General features: G+C 45.8%; 1 pseudogene; it reads right to left on the minus strand.

Moving 5' to 3' along the window:
- Positions 1-639: 639 nt before the first annotated feature.
- LOC122131086 overlaps positions 640-22,481 on the minus strand; it is a 28,032-nt pseudogene continuing 6,190 nt past the window's right edge.

The following is a 22,481-nucleotide window of genomic DNA, read 5'->3' on the forward strand; positions in this document are numbered from 1 at the left end:
TTCAGAAAGATCCTGTCTTCCTTTCCCCCCTCTTTACATTATAATGGCATATCCCCTTTCCCATCTCCACAGTTCACAGCTCTCAGTGAATAATGGGTGTAGGGAAAAAAAGAAAGAAAGAAAGGAAAAGAGGATGGAAAAGGACAGATAGGATTAAGGACAGGAGGGTAAAACGAAAGAAGTCCCAGAGGACTGATGTGACGAGGTGGATTGGCTGGGGGGATGTAGAGAGAGAGATGGAGGGAAGAAAGGGATGATGGAGATAGAGAGCGTGAGCGAATCACTATGGTCTGCACCCGGAGGAAGAGAAGAGGAGGAGGGGGAGAGATCAGGATGGTGCCGGTGGACTAAAGCGCTCTGTCCCAGCCCCTGTCTCTGGTGGGGAGTAGGGATGAGAATCGCACATAGTATCACACATCGGTGCATTTCTCCTCTTAACCCTCAGCTGCAACTGAAAGTAAAGAGGGGGGGAAGAAGCAACCGAAGAAAAGGAATGAGCAGTGAGGAGTTAGGGATGAGAGAAAAGGGGGAGCTGCCATTGACCACCACAATCATCAATCATCGTCATCTTCATCCATTTCTGTTTCTCTGCTCTGGCTTCTTCATCCTCCTCCCTTCTCCTCCTCCTCACTCCTCACGTCACAGGCTGGTGACCAGCTGCATCTGTCCGTCGCCCTCGCGTGGGGGGGTTCCTGCGGCCCCCGTGCCCTCCCCGCTGGCCTGCGTGGCGGGGGCGCCGCCGCCTGGTAGAAGGTTCTGCATGGGGCTCCGCGGGGTGCCCATGCGGGCCGGCCGGAGCGTGTAAGCTCCTCGGGGCGGCTGGGCGGAGCGCCGCGCCACCTTTCCAGCGGCTCGGGGGCTGCTGTCGGAGGTAGGGGGAGTCTCGCAGGTGGTGATGCTGGTGTACAGGAGTCCCGCGCCGGCGAGTCCGGGGCACCGCTGCCACTACAGCTACCGCTGCGCCGCCGACGCAGCCTCCACCCCCGGCGCTGCTGCTGTGCCCGCCCTGCCCCCCGCCGCTGCCGACGCCACCGCCACCGCTGCTGCTGGGGGGGCGGTGCTGTGGCCCAGGCTCTCGTGGGTCGGCCGTGTAGCTCTCGACTCGTCGGGGTCGCTCTGGTAGAGCACGACTGGGCGCGCTGCAGCAGCAGGGGCTCTTCCAGGGCCTTGTACAGCAGCTCCACGTCCTGCGGCGTGCACTGGCGCCCCACTCGCGCCCGCACAGGTAGTCCTCGTCCTCCTCCAGGCCCATAATGCCCGGCTCCGGCCCGCCCATGCTCATGCCCATCCCTCGCATCCCACCGCCGTTGTTGGGCGTGTCCGTGCTGGCTAGGCTGCCATATACCAGCCGGTCTCTCCACCCACATGCCCTCCTCCTCCACCTCCGCCACCCCACGCAGGTTGTTGTGCACCAGCTCGGAGATGATCATCTTCTCGAAGGCCGCCGCATCCGACAGGTTCCGCCGGACGCCGCCCAACGTCTCCGAGCCGCGCGGGTTCAGCAGAGGAGGCGGGCTGTCGGGACCCCGGACTCCACCTCCCGAGGAAGTCGCAGCTGCCTCCGCCACTACCGCCGGGTCCGCCCACGCTGCGCAGGCGAGTAGCTGTTGTTAAAGTTGCCGTTCAGAGGAGGGTCTCCATACCACATGGGGTCTCTGGTCTTAGCCAGAGTACTCTCTGCAAAACAAGGAAAAAAGTCTCCCATTAGGACGCCATTATGCATCGGTGGCGGAGAAGAAAAACCCTGGAGTGTGGCAGCTTTTATCTCCAAGATCTACGGCTGAGACAATGTTCAATTACCACTTGCTTGAGGTTAGATTTTTGGCCGCGTGAAATAAATTCTAATATGTCTCAAGCTTAATAAGATGAAAAAGACATGCATAATGTTTACTGGGGGGGCCAGAGGCCCCTCATGAAAAACGAGGTAGGGTGCGGGCGTAGTAAATCAGCCGTTGCAGACACAAGTCATGAATGGATTCAAGAAGAAAAAAAAGAAGAAGAAGGAGTTAGAAAAAAGGGCCTACTTGGATCTCGGAAGGTCCCTGGAGCCAGCCAGTCAGGTAGAGGAGGAGGAGGAGGAAGAAAGAGACACAAGATATAAGTGAGTAAGTCCCCTTTCCACCGTCTCACCTTAGCCCTCTGTGGAGTTTAACTCTCTCCCTGCCCTGTCTGTTTCGGCTCTCTTCACGGCTCAGACTACTGATGCAGGAGGCGCACACACACACACAACACACACACACACACACACACACACACACACACAACACACACACACACTCTGCACCGTAATGAAATACTGACACAGGGAGGCACACACACTCTGCACCGTAATGAAATCAAGATGTATGGGAGCCAAACGCCACACTACCAAAAACGTAACACTAGTTCCTAACAGTACTACGTTACACCACGACCACCGTTACTTCTACTAGAGGTAGACCTATAGGCACACCGTTTCCGTGTGTACGAGTGCACCACACAAACAATTTCCAATTAAATTCAATTTGATTTCTATATGTGGCCAATAACAGAATTGAAACAGTCTTCGCTTCACATATACGCTGGGGCACACGAGCACCACATGGGTCCATGGCTGTGTGTGAGATTTCGTGTGTGTATACATTATTCATGTGTTGCCTCCTGAAACTGCAGCGATGTTTTATTTTGCAACATGGCTTCTTCGCACAAATATGTGGTGAATATTCTTTCTTCATTTTCCCCCTCCCTTTCTCTCAGCGTCTTTTCTCCTTTTGCTATAAACACTTCTCAACTGCCAGAGAGAGAGATAAAGAGAGAAAGGGGAGAGAGAGAGAGAGAGAGAGAGAGAGAAGGAGAGAGAGACGTGTGTGTGAGAATGTGTGAGAATGTGAGATGTGTTTGCCCGAGAGAAAGAGTGTGTATGTGTGTGTGCGCGTGCATTGTGTGAGTGCAAAAGTGTATCCTGTGTGGGAGTGTCCTGCACACACTTCTGTATGTGGATTTGAAATTTTAATGCGTGGTTTGATTTTAATCAGCACTCTTTCTGCAGCCAGCGAGAGTAATTAGACATTCTAATGAAGCACTCTTGCCACTTCCTCTCCCCCATAACCCGTCTAAAAAATGGCTGCTCTCTCGTCTCGCTCTCTCTCTCTCTCTCGCATACCCGCTGCTGAGCGGCTGGCCGTCAGGGCTGACGCATTACGCTGAGAGCAGAGCACTTCAAATATTAACCAGAAATGCTGTCTTAAATTTCAACCCTGCCCACAGAAGGAGACACTGCTTGTTTCTCTCCTAACACACACATGTGCATCCATACGCAATGTAGACATACATGCACACACTTGAACATGGGTGCATACACACACGCACACAGGTGTATATATTCAGTGCACAGTAAACATATAATAGATATACATAGACACCAGGGATTCCGCTAGGATTTTTTCTTGGCATCAATGTTCCACTCAACATTTCTTTCGTCCTCTGCTGCCGGATGTGTCCTTTGCAGCTCGCAAATGCGCCTGAGCTGTGTCAATGCTCTCCACCTTCCACCTTCTTAATTCGAATCTGCAGAGAGAAGCCCCTCTCTGCTGGCACGCTTGACACGGGCATATACAGGCAATTTTAGCCAGTGTAGCCCAGTCGGAGTACAGCTGAACTCACAAATAAGCACTTTACAAGTTGTTGCACAAGTGAAACCCCCATAACCGCGGCGCGTCATCATCACTGCCACTACACCGCGTGCTTGACACCAATGAGAGGTTTGCTGCTGATTCAGTCATCACTTCAGGGAAAAAGGTACTGTAAGCTGTTGATAGGCTGTTTCTCCGTCAAAACACAAATGTCTTGTTCAGGGATAACCTTTACGTTCCAGCTTTGTTTTGTATGAGTATTATTAACTGACATTTTTGACCGGCAAGTTATTATTTATTCATTTTTTAAAATCAATTTTACCAGGCAAAATATCGGTAAATTACTGGCTTAACAGAAACACAAAAAACACACTCGCCTCCCTCATTCACACAGTCACACACACACACACAGCAATGTGTTTCCTTCTCTGAGTGGGACTGAGAATTAAGTGAACCGCCAGCACAGGATGTGTATGAGTCCTGACAGATATCACAGAGCTGAGAGTGTGAAGCTCTTTATGTGAAACCTTTCGGTGTGCTCCTCTCTCTCTATCTCTGTCACAGATGCCATTACTAATTGCTAACTGAAAATACACTAGGTAGGAGTAAAAAAAAAAAAAAAAAACGTCCAGAATCCAGATGGCTAGGTGCTCTTTAAAAACCCCAAGAAAATAAGCTGACAGGAAGCAGGAGTGAGCACAAACACAAAGACACACTCATAGACCAACATGGACGTGGTAACAAGCAGACACAAAGAAGGGAACAAACACTCCTGACATGCTTTGATATTGCACAGACAAAGACACACACACACACACACACACACACACACACACACACACACACACACACACACACGGACACACACAAGATGGCGTGACGTTAACCAAACGAGTGACAAAAGCGCAAAACAGGCACCGTACACACAAAGACAGCGGGGGGGTGTTTACCGGTGGAGTTAAAGACTCCGGGAGATGGGGGAGTGAAGCTCTCGGCGAGGAGCGTGTTGTAGGGAGAGGTGCCCGAGCGGGTCTGCAGCACTGGGTTCGTCAGGAGGTGGTTCCCCATGGTGGCTGGAGAGAGAGAGAGAGAGAGATTGGAAATAGAACTGAATTTTAACTGGAATTTTTACTTTATTGACATCTTCTAGGGTTAGGGTTAGGGTAACATCTTCACCACAAAAAAGAATTTCAGAATCAAAAGAAAAAGGGAGAGAGAGACAGAGAGAGAGAGAGAGCGCGAGAGAGAGAGAGAGAGAGTCTCTCCAGTCTGTGTAGCTCTGCCAGCATCATAGGCTCATCCTTCTCAGACCAGTAAAGGAAATCTGAATTTGAGTTTAACAGAGAAAGAGATAGGCAGATTAAAAGAGAGAAAGAGATGGTGAGAAAGAGACCTTTATCATGGTGGGCAAGAGTGACATTTATGATTACAGATGTGTGAAACGGTGTGACAATGGAGGAGTGGTTTCACAATGCTGTACCGCTCTGGGGGGTCAAACAGAGAGGCGTAATCCACTGGTTATCAGCCTGAGCTCTATAGGGGGAACAATCTAAGAGGATAACATTGCGTGTGCGCCGCGACGTGTAGTAATCCTTGAATATGAAAAAAGTATTTATGCAGGTTTGAACGAAGGAGAAAGGTAATACACTTTAAGCGTCGCTCTTGGAAAATGGCTTTGTGTCAAGAGTGACAGAGCCCTGTGATAGGCCAATGCTAATGTAATACTATTATTCCGTCTGCGACAGAGCGCACTCATGAAAATAGGGTTCATTTCACAGTGAGATGGGATTGCTTCCAGTAGACAAATATGATTGGAAGAATGGAACCCTCCAAATGTCCTATAATGCACACGTATAGCTTCAGCCGGGGGCCGGCGGGCGGAAATGCCATGAAATTAAAAGTAGGACGGCATGACGGAGAGGGGTCTGAGGCAAAGCGCGACCTCACGCTCCCACGCTAGTCGTCTATCAGGCATAGCAGACTTAGGAATTCATTTGTAATGCACGCGTGCACACACACACACACACACACACACACTCCTCTCTCTATCTCTTTCTCACACGCAAATCCAAACTCTTCAAACACACAATTTCTCACATGTAGGCTCACATGCACACACACACCCACACATTTTCTCTCTATTTCTCTCTTTCTTTCTCTCATGCACACATCCACCCCCCCCCCCCCACACACACAGACACACACACACACACACACAGAGACACATACACACACACACACACACACACACAGAGACACATACACACACACACACACACAGAGACACTATCACACACAGAGACACAGACACACACACACACACACACACACAGAGACACATACACACACACACACCACACACAGAGACACATACCACACACAGATACACATACACACACCACACACACACACACACACAGCACACACACAGACACAGACACACACACACACAGACAGACACACACACACAACACACACACACACAGAGACACACACACCACAACCACACACACACACAGCCACACACAACAACAACAAACTCACACACACACACACACACACTTATACACAGAGACACATACACTCAGCACACAATCCCCCTCATTTCCTTATTTCACACCTCACTCAAACACAGAAATCTCAGTATTTAATTTGCATAAATATCTTTCAGGATCTTGTCAAAATCCCCTGAGTTTGAAATCAGAAAGAGACTCAGGATAGAAGGTGGGGGGGGGGGGGGGGGAGTGGAAAGAGAGGGGGAGTCTCTCCCCCTCGGCATGTGCCTACCTCCGCCTGTCTCCCGGACAGAAGCCTATTGTCTGGAGAGGAAGCGAGAGAGAAGAGAGAGAAGTTCATAATGGCGTGAAGTGCGGGAGATGAAGAGAGATAGGAGATGGGCCTGATAATAACATTGCGTAGCTCTGAGATACATCTCGCCTTTTATTATTCCATCTCTGTCTCGCATGCACATGCCGCCTGTCCTTTCTCTTGCTGCCAACGGGAGGGGAACTTCTCTTTTGTTTACCCCTCCTCCCCCTCCTCCTCCTCCTAGTCCTTTCAAATGAATGACCACAGGGAATTTTAATAGAAGAAATGAGAAGAGAGAGTGAGAAAGAGAGAGGAATGTGCCACCATTCCTGGTTCCCCCCCTTCTCCCTCACTGTCTTTAATTTCCATCTCCTCTTTCTCTCTTCCCCCTCCCTGCCTCCATCTTTCTGTGATTCAGATCTTCCTGCGGCTCGTCGTTGGTGGCGGCCGCTCCGGCTTGATTGAAGTCCCCGGAAAGTGCCGATCTCCCCGCCGTGGCGAGGACGTTCCCGTCACTCGCCTCAATTAGGCTAATTCCCCCCTGTTCGCTCGCGCGCTAATCACTTCATTAAAAACAAAATGGATGAAATTAGCAATAGACGCTGATGGTTGATTTAGCAGCCACCTCTCTGTCATCGCAGCACCCCCTACACATCCCCCACCCGCACACACACACACACACACACACACACACACACACACACACCACACACACACACACACACAGCACACACACACACACACACACACCACACACACACACCACACACACATATGATGATGATCATGACCGCCGTGACGGTGGCGACCGATCATTCACTTGCTTCGCTCAGGCTGAGGAGGGCCACATTATCGGCCTGCTACTGATCGGCCTTTCAGAGCATAATCAGCAGCTCTCTAGCACATCAGCTCTGTTATATGATGGAGATACATAGACAGACACACGCAGAGAGAGAGAGAAGGAAGAGAGAGAGAGAGAGAAATAAGAGAAAAAGGAGCGACAGATGGAAAGAGAAATGGAGAGAGAGAGATGAACAGGAAGAAGAAGGCAAGCAAATAAGGACAGAGAGACAAGAGAAAGAGAGATGGAGATAGAGAAATAAAGAGAAAGGGAGAGACAGATGGAAAGAGAAATGGAGAGAGAGAGATGAACAGGAGGAAGAAGGCCAAGCAATAAGGACAGAGAGACAAAGAGAGAGAGAGAAAGAAACAGACTGCAAGCAACTCAAGAGAAATAGAATGAGAGAGAGAGAGGGAGAAAGGGAGAAGAAGAAAGAGAGAAGCAAGAGAATAAAACGTGAGGGGACGAGAGAGAGAGAGAGAGAGAGAGAGAGAGAGAGAGAGCAGGAGAAGAGGACCGCCTTACCACGGTTGAGTGTGGGGGTGTTGTTGATGTCTCCGGCCATGAAGGAGGACTCGGTCTGCTTCCGCACCGTGTCGGTTCCACATGCGGCGAATCCGGCTCTGTGAGAGCGTGAAACACACCGGTAAGACTCGCCGGCCGCGACGTCACATACACTCATGAACACCACCACTTCTAATTTCACAACCTGTCTCTGTCTATTACTAGCACACAAATGCAGATTTGGATCCATTAATGAACCCATTCCTAGCCTGTTGTAAATCCTGATATACCATGTGTCTCCCTGTTGTCAGGCTTCACCCAGCACTGGGACAGTATTAGGTTCCGCTGCGGTGCTGGTATGTTGTGCATATAGAAAGAAGTTTTGTGTAGGTCATGCACATTCCTATTCTGATGTGAGACGAATGTATATGTACAATAATCTGCAGCCTATTGTGTATGTGCATTAGGGGATCAACGGTACACGTTGTTATGTCGAAGCGTTCGGTGCGCCCCCATACGGCTCAATACGCACAGGTATTATGATATTCATCTTCCTATCATTTCCATAAACTTGCTTATAGCACTGCAGACTGCACCACACTGGACATTCAGATCCACAGAACATCTCTGGAGCCCATCAAGCACTCTGTATGCAAAATAGGAGCTGGAGGAAAGGAGGAGAAGCTAAAGGACAAATATCCTCTCAGCTTCAACATGGCGATGGGGAGTGCGAGCGAGACAGGGGGAAGCACATTTTTACGAGAAAAATCTGCTGTGTGGGAACATTCAGTGGATTCAGTGTTCAATACGATGACAAGAGTAAGAAGACCGTAAACAAATAAAGGTAATTCGGCCATCACTGTTAGTTACCACACTTCGATCATGATGTCTCATTTAAATCAGCAACTCATTAGAGAAAACACAACAGTCTCACGCCGTTGCTTTCCAACAACAATTTGCGACAAATTAAAAGAAATTCTATGAAACTAGAAGGGCACTTGGAGAGTGCAGACCTTTCGCCAAGGTGAAGCTAAATTTGTGGAGCCGCCCCACGAGTTGGGTCCATTTAAAAATGTAATGGATTCTCCCTTGGCCCGTGCTACACCTTTCCACCAAGTTACATGGAAATCAAGCCAGTGCCTTTGGGATAATCCTACTTACAGACAGACAAACTTGACAGACAAACAGACAAAAAAAATGGCACAAAACAACATAATCTTTTTGGCGGAGGTAATAATGAAAGCAGTGGGTGTAGTCATAGCCAAATATTTGCGGCCGCTATTCGGTGATTTACTGACTCAGGATTTTGTCACTGGAATGAAAAAAAATGAAACTGCGTTACAGTGTCCCCTCCCACACACATTTCAGCAGCAAAGTAATTCCTCTCCATGAAACTCTATGAAACATCACAGGGAGAATTGGAAGACGAATTGACACAGACAACCAATCTAGCTCTCTCCACTGATAGTTGGACTCCAGAAGCAAATGACCTTACTGTAGTGAAAGACCAAACCAAGCCATAGTCAGTCATACTGCCATTTTTTCTAAACAGAAAGTTTTATTTGTCCGTGGGCAAAATAAATAGTTCATTGTTTAAAGGATGATTTAGGGATGATGGTTTTTTTTTTCGTCTTCAAATATAAAGATACTGAAAACATACCGTTCCATGGCCCAAAAACCGTGATACATACTGAACCAGGGGCCACTGTACCACTGCATCCCTAAGGAGCGACTGTGTGTGTGTGTGTGTGTGTGGTGTGTTGTCCTCTCTAGTCTGTGGTGTGGCTCAGCTGTCTGTGGCGGCCTGCGTGCGTGCCTTGGCTGCTGCTGCTGTAGGTAGTCCGTTGTTTGGCCCTCAGTGCCGAGTTCTTGCAAGGAGAGCCGTGGGAGCCTGGGGGTGGATCGTGCGGGCTGGCAGCAGTACGAGTGGCGGCAGTACACTTGTGTACTACTTATGCACCTGAGCATTGCATACACAGCACCAACACACACGACCACACACGTATTCACACCTTACTGGAAAAGGCAGTTACAGCACGAGGAAATGTCCACATCCCCGTACGATACCGTCTATTAACCTTGTTCTCTGTGCTGCATGTCGAGTGTGGAAATAATGTCATTATCTACACACCTATCCCCAGTGTACACCACATGTACTACGACGGCGTCGCACACACACACACACCTCTTCTCTGGTAGGCGCGGCAGTGGAAGATGGAGAGATGAACATGCCCTGGAAGGCGTTGAAGGTGTGAACAGGTAGGCCATGATGATGGTGTTCTCGTTGATGAAGAGGAAGCCCGAAGGCCCAGGTGAGGCCCAGGAGAAGAAGCAAGCGATAGCCCCCAGAGCCCAGGACCTGAGGGGGGACGCGCAGCATGGCTGTCATCGCATCCAACAAGGAACAAACAACACACTAACTCACAACGTCACAACACACACACACACACACAATCACGACGCCTTGGTATTGGTCTGACTTCAACCAAAGAGGTAATGGTGATGACATTAATGTGTAATATAAAATATATAAATAAAGAGCACAAAAACATCTATTTGCTTTTTTTGCAAACACCAAGATACGACTGAAATGACATGGGAAGTCCACACCTATGAAGCTATATCTGGAACCCAATTAAGAGTGTAGTCAGGCAATTGCCATCTGCTGTGCCAAAACCTGCCTACCCCACATATAATAATGACTTAATGTTCAGTTTCACTAATAAACAGGCAGGCTTATGATGACTGGCTGATGTCAACAAAAAAATATTATTTATCCTGAAATAAGTATATAGTATATATCCTATATAATATACAGTATAAGTATACGTTTCAGCCAAGCTATGCATTGCTAGAGAACTAACAGTGTCTGTGTCTATCAATGACAAACCATTAATGGAAAATAATGCTAACGATGTTTGCTATTTTTACATTCATTATTTTTCCCCCAGAATTTTGTCAGACATTTCTTTTTTGATGGGTATGAGTTGTCCAGGAGCTCGTGTGGATTGGGCCAATGAGATGGTATATTTTTAGGCCCTGTTACTGTTTCTGATATAAAATAACCTAAAAGCACAAAAATATTTCAGCACTAAGAAACCTGGACAAAATAATTGACCTGAGAGGTCTACCACGAAATAATAGAAATCAATTTTCAATCATGGCTGTCCTGTTATTAACTTCTGATTGAGCTTTCAGGAAGAGGAAAGATAATTTGAAATTGATACAGTTGTATGGTGAGTTTGAGTCTTGATAAGCGTATGATTCAGGAGCTGTTTTACTCCTGTGTGGCAGTGTTAATTTTGGCAGCTATTTTCGATTTAGTCTTAGTCTTTAGACAAAAATGCATATTAGTTTTAGTCACTTTTAGTCATTTTTATCCTCCTTAGTTTTAGTCTAGTTTTCGTCGACGAAGTCTCATTACATTTTAGTCTAGTTTTAGTCACATTTAAAAGTCCATCTTATAGCCACATTAAACTCCTTTCCTTCCCTTCTCAGGCCCGGGGACCCCTTGTGTAGTGTCTACAACTGCATAATAGTCAAGCTTGCAGTACTTAAACTGTGGATGCAATTAGTCTCTAAGATACAGATCTCCTAGTATATGCCTACAGCTGAATTCCAATGAATTCAATGTAAATAATAATTTTAAGGCAATACTTAATTAACAGTATTATTATTAAAATATAAGAGGAATATTCAAGTCTAGATTTTGAAGATGTCAAATGATGTGATAACCACCAATACAAGCTACTATGCCTACCTGGCCTTGGGAGCTAAATCAAACCACATATCCTCCATATGAGATTGGCTGTGAATCTGATAACCAACATACAGTATTTAGCTAGACGGATAGTTTGAGAGTTAAAGTAGTGCCATGATAATAACAATCGCATAAATACGACAAGGATATGTAAACAAATCACATATTCATTGTTATTTTTTCTTGGATTAAATGTCGCTGCGTGGCCTGTCCTATAGTAGCGCATTCTGCAATGGCGTTTACTAGCTAGTTATCGATAAGCTAGTTATCGATAGCTAGTATAACTTAGCTATATGCTACCTCATAGTTAGCTAACGTTAGCTAGCTAAAAGTTTTGGAACTCATTTGCCCCAGCCAAACGGGGAAGGTTTCATTCGAAGCTGTTATCCAAGCTGACACAAACTATACACTGCGACTGCCCCTTGAAGTTAACTTAACGTTTGGCTAATATTTTCTAATAACTAGTTAACATTAGCTAATTATCATTGACAGTTACTAGCTAATTTACCTTGGCATAAATTGCAGGGTTGTATTGTGCGCTTTTAGGTGCCTCTTGTTGTGTTCTTCCCACCTATTTTGAAGCCACAAGGTTTCTCGCCGGTTATTGCGGTGCATTGTGTTTTATTTTCTGTCAAGTTATAATTAAAGACTGTCCAGATATCTATTCTTATTTTTCTTCCAGTAGCCTACCGAGTGCCTGTACTTCAGCCATCATGACGTTTGTTAGGGCGTCACTTGCATGTCTGTCTGGGCATCTCAGGGAGTGGAGGAGGGATAGATACAGGACCGGGCAACATTCAACCAATGATGTGCATACAAGTTTATAAAAAAAAAAAAAAATTGTGACTTAGTCAACCACCAACATTTTCGTCTCGTCTCGTCTCGTCAACGAGAGTTAAAATAGATTTAGTCATAGTTTTTATTTTTAAAGATCCGTTTTCGTCACGTCTTAGTCTCGTTTTAGTCACGGGAAAAAGGTCGTTAACGAATATTTTTCGTCATAGTTTTCGTCAACGAAATTAACACTGCTGTGTGGTCGACTGTCATTTGTGTTTAACGATCATCTGTCTCCAAATGCAATGGGGAAACTCGTGAGGGGTGGAGAAAGTTTAATTCCTTCAGTTAATTGTGAAAGAATTTGTCCCCTTGAATAATGAGGTATGGACATAAACATGGCTGTGAGTAGATGTGAGAACACAGGGGCATTTTCCATCACTAGCTGCAGCACACAAAGGCAAAACACAGGTGAAGAAAAGGCATGTAAAAGAATGGAACTGGTTATAAATTGGTGTCACATAGGTTTAGCAGTGTGTATTCCCATTCAAGTTTGTCAGTAGTTTTTGTGGTGGGTAGTTTTTATTGTCATCAAATAAAAATGCTTCAGGACAATGATGACGTCACACGGAAGTTAAGATAAATAAAGCCTGGGCCGATGTTACTGTGTAGCGCTCACCTCTTGATTCTCTGTTTCGGCTTGTTTTGTTTACATTACAAGGCCCTCAATTTTGTCAGATCGATTTAAAACAAACTCCTCAAAAAAAAAATGATTGAAGACACGGGGAACCATTGCCACTTCAGAAATTTTCAGAAATAAATCTTTTTTAAAGCCCTGAGAGGCATTTCAGTTTTCTTTCCAACCTGTACTTTGGCCCTACCCTGGCAGAACAAGACCACCGGCAGGCTAGGGCAGTTAGCTTCAGCAGTTAGCATTGACAAGGCCTCCCTTCTATTTGAAAGCTACTAACTTGTGCGCCTGTGCACCTGTCTATATACTGTCTGCTGAAAGGCACAGAAACCGAACGCACACACCTGGCTATCTCCTGTGCTCTCCTCCTCTGCACACGACCACACAAGAAATTGGGACACTTGTCAGTCGCATCTATAAGCAAGGCCGTAGTCTAGCCTCTTCATCCTGTGCCAATGATCTCTTTGTGGCAGTCAGAGTACTAGCCAATCATGTCAGGAACTCAATGAACTAATGAACTTTTGGAAAGAGAATAATTACAATGTGAGGGATACCACTCTCCGTGGATTCCCTGGCGTGTTGTGTGAGCTTAATAACTCTATACCGTATCTAAAAGAACTGTCTCCAAGCAAATCTGGACATTTTTCAATTATGCGCACGGTGTGGGTTATATTACAAGCATGCCAACTTGTTCAGACAGCTCATCGATACTTCACGGACGGAGATGGACAGGAAGTCAATTCCCGGCCATCGTCTGTGACTATCAGTGTTCCCTAAACTGGCTCCTTTTCCCAGCAGTAAAGTGGATGGTGACTGGACCTCACTGCACTGCTGCTCTGCACAGTCTCGCGTTACGTCCCACTCAAAAGTCACACACTAACACTCACGCACACACACTTGCTCTGTGAGTGGCAGGTCGACTCTCGTGGGCAGCACAAGTTGGAAATAATAAGCTTAAGCTGTGAAACTTCTGACAGATTTGAGTTTTTTTGTTTTAGTACAGCAGCACAATCTTAACGAGATCTCTTCTGTCATGAATAATTAGTCAGTCTTAACTCTAAACAATGGCACTGTTAATTATTCATTTGTTTACAAACATTGAGAACATCCTGAAATGTGCTACGGTGTTGTTAGGCTAGCAACCACAATGCCAAGGGTTTGACACCCAGTCCTTATATACTGTGAATAATGTGTGAGTATAATCCTACGTTGTAATGTAAAATTGTATGTGTGAGAATACCTTACTTTTAATGTAAAATATGTATGTGTGAGTATACCTTACTTTTTATGTAAAATATGTATGTGTGAGAATAACTTACCTTAATGTAAATATGTATGTGTGAGTATACCTTAACTTGTAATGTAAGTTTGGACAGAAGGAGAAAGAATGTGAAATGTAACTGTAGTCAGTGGTGGTCAGCAGGTGGGTCAGGGTCAGGTGGATGTGTATGTGCAGTGCATGCAGTTGTTGGTGGGGGAGAGAGAGCAGGAATATTGCCTCCTCTGCATGGTCCTGATATAAACGTGCCATTGGGAAGAGCTGGTTGTTCAGCAAACAGCGGCGTAATGCTGATATGCATGTGTGCTGCAGCTGAGACAGAATTTATGCAGAGGAAGCAAACGCAGTCCGCTCTGCTCATCGTCTCCACATCATCTTTAACACACACACACACACACACACACACACACACACACAAACTCAGTCCACTCTGCTCATTATTTCAACATTGTCTCAATACACGCGCACACACACACACACATACACACATGTGCACACACACACACACACACACACACACACACACACACACACACTCAGTCCACTCTGCTCATCCTCTCAACATTGTCTCAATACATGCACGCACACATGCGCACACACACACACACACACACACACACACACACACACACACACACACACATACAAACTCAGTCCGCTCTGCTCATTGTCTGAACTGCTCCAGCCCCTCCCCACCCCACCCCTTTCTGTCTGCCAGGTGGAGAGGAAAAACACATGGGGGTTTGGAGTAATTTCCAAAATCATAATTAACTTACTGCATTAGGTATAGGTTATATATTTATTTGACTGAAGTGTCAGGAGTAAACCCAGCCTGTAAACACACTCACAAGAGGGTGAAGAAAAACTCCTCTTCACAGTTACACCAAGTGAAAAACTATGTAACCATAGTTACACTACAGTTACAATCTGCTATCAATCCCGAAAAACCATTATTCACCTACCATTCAACCATTAACCTCTTCAATCATTATTCAACCATTATCACCTTTGAGAAGTACATTCAGAAAGGTCTGAAGCCAACGTACTCTGTTATACAACTGTGAGTGTTGCAGCTCCTAACTGAAGTTAGCTGACAAACAGTGCAAGTTCCATTTCCAACTGCTATAGAGTGCGCATCATCACAGTCTCCTCTTGACTTGACAACGGCAGCGTTTCAGTGCAGATGTTTTGATGTTATGATTGATGGCTACACTACAATCCTTTTTTTTTTTTTTTTTTTACAGATTTTAGTTTTGTTTATTCTCACAAAAAGTGGGGAGATAGAGTTTCAAGCGGAAGTGGGGGTGTGTGCCACTGTACCATTCTAGTACCACTAAATAGTAAGTGACGTTATTACAGTGTGTATCTACACAGGTAATTAATACTGCACACACGCAAAAACACAGACTTACTTGATGTTGTCAAGGCGACTGGAGTCAGGCTTGAGGGCGGAGGAGTTGCGCACCATCTTGTGCAGCGTGATCATGAGGAACACTAGGTTGAGCTGAGAGGGGTCAAACAGAGGTGAAAGGTCAAACAGAGGTGAGAGGTCAAACACAAGTGAGAGGTGAGACAGAGTTCAGAGAGAGAGAGAGAGAGAGGCACATGAAGATCATCATGAGAGGAACAGTCACCACCCCGCTCCTCTCCTCTCCTCTCCTCTCCTCTCCTCTCCTCTCCGTTACCGTGCCACCAGGCAGACAAAGCGAGTGTCTATCAGCGGAGATGAGGAGAAGGCGGGGGAGGGGAGGAGGAAGGTGATGGAATGATGAATAATAATTGAAGGAGGAAGAGGAAGGGGCCATGTTCATACCATGATGATGAAGGACACAGGGCCAATGAAGCTCCAGATGAAGTAGTTATCCACCCGCAGCCAGCACCTGTGTGGCAGACCGTAGATCAATAAGACCCACACCCAAACACACACACACACACACACACACACACACACACACACACACACGTACAATAGGTACACAAACAGTCCACTCAACATCCTCGCAAACACACGCATCATCAACACACCTAAATGGTATGTACACTCAGAACCGGAATCACACTCAATAAAACCTTATTCAGAGGTATGCACTCAATTTTGAGACCAACATACACACACATACAATAATGTCACACAGCCATATATAAGCTGCCTCGCATCCACCTGTGACAAAAACACCATAATACAGCATAACTACAGGCAGCTTGCAGGAGGCAGAGCGGAGATAGCGGAAAATCTTTTTATAGCATCAGCTAATCTCCAGGTCACAGAGGTCGTGCTCAGTATTCACAGGCACCGCGACCGACCCTGGGGGAGGGAGGGTGGAGCGGTCGGGCACGCCCAGCATGCTAGGGCTAGCTAGCTGGACTAGGTGACATGTGTGCTTTCTTAGTGCCAAAGCTGCGCTGGTCAATGGCGGCAGAGATGTCCACCATTAGTGTACCTACATAGATCATTAATAATGTTACATTCAAACACACACACACACACACACACACACACACACACACACAATACACACACACACACACACACAATACACACACACACACACACACACACACACACACACACACAGTTCACGGTCACCACAAACTGATCTTCAGAGTCCCTGTCAGTTAGAACCCTAGGCTCCATGTGTGGCGGAAAAAAGTAGTTGTACAAACACGTCTGTTTGAGGGATCAAAACGTGGAAACTATATTTGCAAATCAGCATAACATAAAGCAAGTGTGGCCCCCATGGTATAACCAGGATAATGGACACGGCGTTCAGGTAGAAGAATAATTATCACATGCATTACCACCTCCAACGTGCATTATTTTCTACTGTTGTCCATCATCCCTCACTAAACACACACACACACACATCACACACACACACACACCACACACACACACACACACACGCACACAAACAAATGTTCTCGGCCACAGTGACCAACCCTAGCTGTGTGTGTCACGTACGCTTTCTTGGTGCCGTAGCTGCGGTAGTCGATGGCGGCGGATATGCCCACCACCAGCGCAGGGAAGCAGTAGCCGCACAGGTAGTAGTACTTCTTGCGTGAGTACTCGCTCTCAATACCTCCACCAGCATGAGGTAGAGCTGCACGCCTTCAAGGCACATCCACGAGAAGGCTGCCAGGAAGAAGAAGTGCAGGAGGCGCGGCAAAGATGGGGCAGGCCACCTGAGAGAGAGAGACAGAGAGAGCCCACAGGACAAGCAGAAAGAGAGAGAGAGAGACCACAGGGGACAAGCAGAAAGAGAAGAGAGAGAGGAGGGTGTCCAGAGGAGACAAGCAGAAAGAGAGAGAGAGAGACCACAGGACAAGCAGAAAGAAAGAGAGAAAGACCACAGGACCAAGCAGAAAGAGAGAAAGAGAGGAGGGTGTCCAGAGGAGACAAGCATACAGAAGTGGTGAGGGAGAAAAGGAAAGAAAAGAAGAATGAAAAGGAGACGGGGAAGGCCACCAGTGAGTTAGTGTTTTTGGAGAGAAGAGAGGGTTGGAAAAACAAAAAGACCAGAAGAGATGATGCAAGCGCAGAACATGCTGGAATCCCTGATGCAAAGCCATCAGTGCTGCTGAGATAACTGCTGTTTATTTATTCCATTCATTTATTTTGATGACCGGCAGTTTCCCCGCTCCACTCCGCTCCTCTCCGCTCCTCTCCTCCTCCCTGCCCTGACAAGTAATAGTGCTGGAGCAGCACCAGATAGCGTTACACTGCACACCGCCCTGAACCACTTAAGGTTCGAGTCTCTGATACTAAATGGTGCCATGGAGCATCAGAGGTCAAAGGGTCAACTCCCAAAGAGCGTGTGCTGCTAAACCCTGTGCTGTAATATACTGTAAGTGTATTTAAAGGTGCAGCCCTTGATTATTTATTACACAAATTCAGAGAATAATTCCTCATCTTCCTCTAGCTGTCCAATCAGTGTGTGTACTCAAAAAAGCTCTGGTGTTTGTGTTGTGTTTGTGTTTGAGCGCAGTCCTGGCTCTGTACCTGGGCAACAAAACAAACAAAATCGCTTGGAACCGAGCCATACACTATTTCCAGCCAATCAACAACGTTGCTTCAAGAGCACAGAAGGAAGGGGTATCATTTGATTGGCTGTTGAGCTCAAATGTGAACAACCATTCACCAGAATTGAATTTAAATGGAGGCACCTGCAGGATTTGAGGAGTGTGAGCAATGTGTGACAGGGGGACCTACGGGGTAGTCGGTCTTGTTGATGCCAATGAGGAAGAGGAGCTCAGCGATGAAGAGGTTGATGCAGAGGTTCTTGTGGATGGTGTTGCGGTCGGTCTGCAGGCCACGCAGCAGGCAGAAGGTGGAGATGCAGATGGCCAGGCACACCAGCGAGATGACGATGCCCACCCACGTGATCACAAAGAGGATCAGCTCGTGCATGCTGCCTGGGTACTGCAGAGAGAGAGGGAGAGAGAGAGAGGGAGAAAAAGAGAGAGGAAGAGAGAGAAGGAGAGGTCGCGATAGAGAGAGGAGAGGGAGTGAAGGACAGAGAGGAGAGAGAAAGAGAGAGAAGGAAGGAGGGAGAAAGAGAAAACAAACGAGAGAGAGGGGGGATAATCCTTTAAATTTGGTGTGAAGCTGAAGCGGATATACGAAACTAAAGAAAATGTCAAGCTTAAACTGTGGGTGTGAGTGTGAGTTTGTGTGTCTGTGTGTGTGTGTGTTTGTGTTTGTGTTTGTGTGTGTGTGTGTGTGTGTGTGTGTGTGTGTGTGTGTGTGTGTGTGTGTGCGTGCATGCGTGCGTGCGTGCGTGCCCGTGTTTTAGGGAAGCTAATTATTTCGAGAAATTTTCATGAACTGAAATTAAAGAATTTACCCAGAGAAAACTAAACTTAACTAATAACTACTGCTAAAAAACGAATACAAAATAAAATAAGTTATCGTTATGGTTTCAAGACGGTGGACTTCGTAGGCTATCAAGTCAGATTTGACTTGGACAAGGAAACGTGTGAGTCCTGTATGGGACAACTTCAAATTTAATAGTGAAAGTGATACAAGCGAACTCAGGTAACAGAAACTGAGGTGTAGAAAGTTACCATCGACGGGATAAACATTATCCATGGAAAAAAGGATGTAGCAAGACAGAAAGTAAGTGTCGAACATAATGTAAGTTAACATGTGAAGTTCTTTAGGAATTTTTTATTAACTATAACTACTGGTAGGGTTGACCGGTGAAACCCCATGTCATATTATTTGCCTGAACCAAATGGTTGAAAAGCTGTATGTGTATTAAAAGTGTGGTCTGCAATTCTAATCCTAAGACTTTTTGTCAGATTCCGCAAATTGCTCCTCAGGGTCCTCTAGCGTTTAGTGTTTGTGCAAAAAACTCCAGCTTTCCTACACAGTACACAAGTCAATGATAGTGCCAAACATAGAACCAAGCTATAAACAATCCTAGCCAATCAACATGGTGCTTCAGTAGCACGGAAGGAAATAGAAACATGTTATCAAAATAAAAACTAATTTAAAAAATGGAAAATTATTATAACCTTGGTGTGTGTGCGGTGAGTATACACGGGTTTGTAAGGCTTTATACTTACACTGCTGTATGTGTGTGTGAGAGTGTGTGTGTATGGGTCCACATCCATTCCTGTGTGTATGTGTTAGGGATGCAACGGTACGCAGTATTATGCCGAATTGTTTGGTACGGTTCAGTACGCAAATGTGAACCCTGATAATACAATATGTAATTTTCGTTTAATTTCCAAAAGTTGCTAATTGCGCTGCAGACTGCACGCACGATGTACATTCAAATCCACAGAACAACATCTCTGGCGACTGTCAGAATTTCCCTGGAGCTTATCAGCGCTCTGTGGCCTAATAGGAGTAGGAGAAGAGAGGGAAGGCTAATAACAAAATTATCTCAGCTCCAACTTGGCAATGGCAAACGTTAGCTAGACAGAGAGAAGCAAATTTGGAGCTGCACTGTCGTGAAATCCGCTGTGTAGGAACATTTTCGATTCAGCGTTCAGTACAATGACGAGGGTAAGAAGACTGTAAACCAAACAAAGCACAGTCTGCAAAGCATCGCTTTGCCACTGTTGGATACTCGAAGTGGACTTGTAAATGATGTCTCATTTACTATCGCCATCAGTCGGACCGTATGATATCACAGGTGGAGCAAGGGGAGTCCACTCGTCAGCGAAAAAACAAAAACATCTTGCTGTTGCCTTCCAAAAACAATTTGTGACGGATAAAAAAATTAAACAAAAAAAAATAGAAGGGCCTCCGCAAGGCCAAAAGCCACATCTTGCAACGTTTGCAAAAGTGAAACTCTCGGAAATCCAGCCCGTACTTTTTGCATGGTCCTGTTTACAGACAGACAAACTAACAAACAAACTGCACCTAAAGCATAACCTCCTCGGCGGAGGTAATAACAAAAGCAGTGGGAGTATTCATAGCCAAACATTTGCAGGCCTATTCGGTGGTACTGACTCGGGATTATGTCACCTGATGGGGAAAGAAATCCATTGCCTCAGTAAAGATCTATGAAATATCACAGAGAGAAATTGAAACCGAATTGACACAGACACATTATATAGCTCTCTCCATTGATAGTTGGGCCTCCAGAGCAAGTGAAAGCTACCTTACAGTAGTAGAGACAGAAACCAGGCCTAGTTAGTCACGCTTACATTTTTCAGAATAGAAAGTTTTATTTGTCTACAGGCAAAATAATAGTTAATTGTTTAAAGGGTGATTTTACTTTGTTCTTAAATATAAAGATAAGAAACTGTAGCGCTGGATTCTTAGTATGTATATGTATCAGCATGGCAGTGTGTTTAAGTGTATGTGTGCACATCATGTGTACCAGTCTGTTGTAGCAAGTCTCCTCTACTTTGGCGTTGTGTGTTGGATGCTATCCTGAGGAACCCCTCCCATCCCCTCTATGACGAGCTAACGCAGATGGGGAGCACGTTCAGCCACAGACTGATCCCTCCTCGGCACACCACAAAGCGCTTTGGCCAGTCCTTTGTACCAGTAGCCATCAGACTCCACAACCAAACTTTTATCTAAGCTGAGTTGTACTTATCTTATTTATTTTATTTAAATTTTTTTGTATTTTTATTTTATATTTAAATTAGTTTTAATTTACTTTCATTTCTATGTATATACTTGATTCCTATTACCTTGCTGCTACTACACCTGAATTTCCCTAACGGGATTAATAAAATGTTATCTATCTATCTATCTATCTATCTATCTATCTATCTATCTATCTATCTATCTATCTATCTAACTGTGTTTGTTGTGTGTGTCGTTTGTGTATCTACAGTGCTGGACCATGAGCGTGGTGTTGATTAGTGAGTGCGTGTGTCTGTGTAAGTCTGTGTGTGTGAGTGCGTGACTGTGTGTACTGTTCTTCACACATCAAGTTCATGCTGGACCATGAGCACAACAAAGTTAGTGGGGTAGCAACAAGAACAGGTGGTGTGTGTGTGTGTGTGTGTGTGTGTGTGTGTGTGTGTGTGTGTGTGTGTGTGTGCACGGACAGTGCTATGTGCTTCAGGTTTGTGCTTGACCATGAGCATGGTGTAGTTGGTTAAACGACTACAGGAGCAGGTGGTATGTGTATCTGTGAGTGTGTGAGTGTGTGTGTGTGTGTGTGTGTGTGTGTGTGTGTGGAGTTCTACGTACGTCAGGCTCGTGTTGGACCATGAGCACAGCGAAGTTGGTGAGGTGGCTACAGGAGCAGGTGGTGTGTGTGCTGTTGGTCTCCAGCAGCCTGCAGCCCTGAGAGGACCACTGGCCCGTCATCGAGCGCTCCGAGTAGTTCCAGAACGTACAGTTTGGGCTGTAGTGGTTCTCCAGCTAGAGTGGAGAGAAAGAGAGAGAGAGAGAGAGAAATAATGATAATAATTAATTATGATTTATTTGTTTATGAATTGATTCATATATGTGCGCTTGCTTTGACAACAGGAATTCTTGTCATGTCAATAAAGCTATGAAATGTATTTTGAGAGAAAGAGACACAAAGCGAGAGAGAAAGAGAGGGAGAGAGGAAGAGATAGATAGACGAGTAGAGAGAGGGGGGAGGGGGAAAGAGAGAAACAGACATCTGTCATAGATAGTTAATATAATTTACTCCACAAACTACATCTGTCCAATGCAATAGGCTCCAACATGAACAGCATCCCAGAGCTTTTCATCTGTCTCTCTCACAGCTCATAAAGTCGCGTGGGCTGCC

The sequence above is a fragment of the Clupea harengus genome, unplaced genomic scaffold (assembly GCF_900700415.2).
Source record: "Clupea harengus unplaced genomic scaffold, Ch_v2.0.2, whole genome shotgun sequence".
Lineage (NCBI taxonomy): Eukaryota > Metazoa > Chordata > Actinopteri > Clupeiformes > Clupeidae > Clupea > Clupea harengus.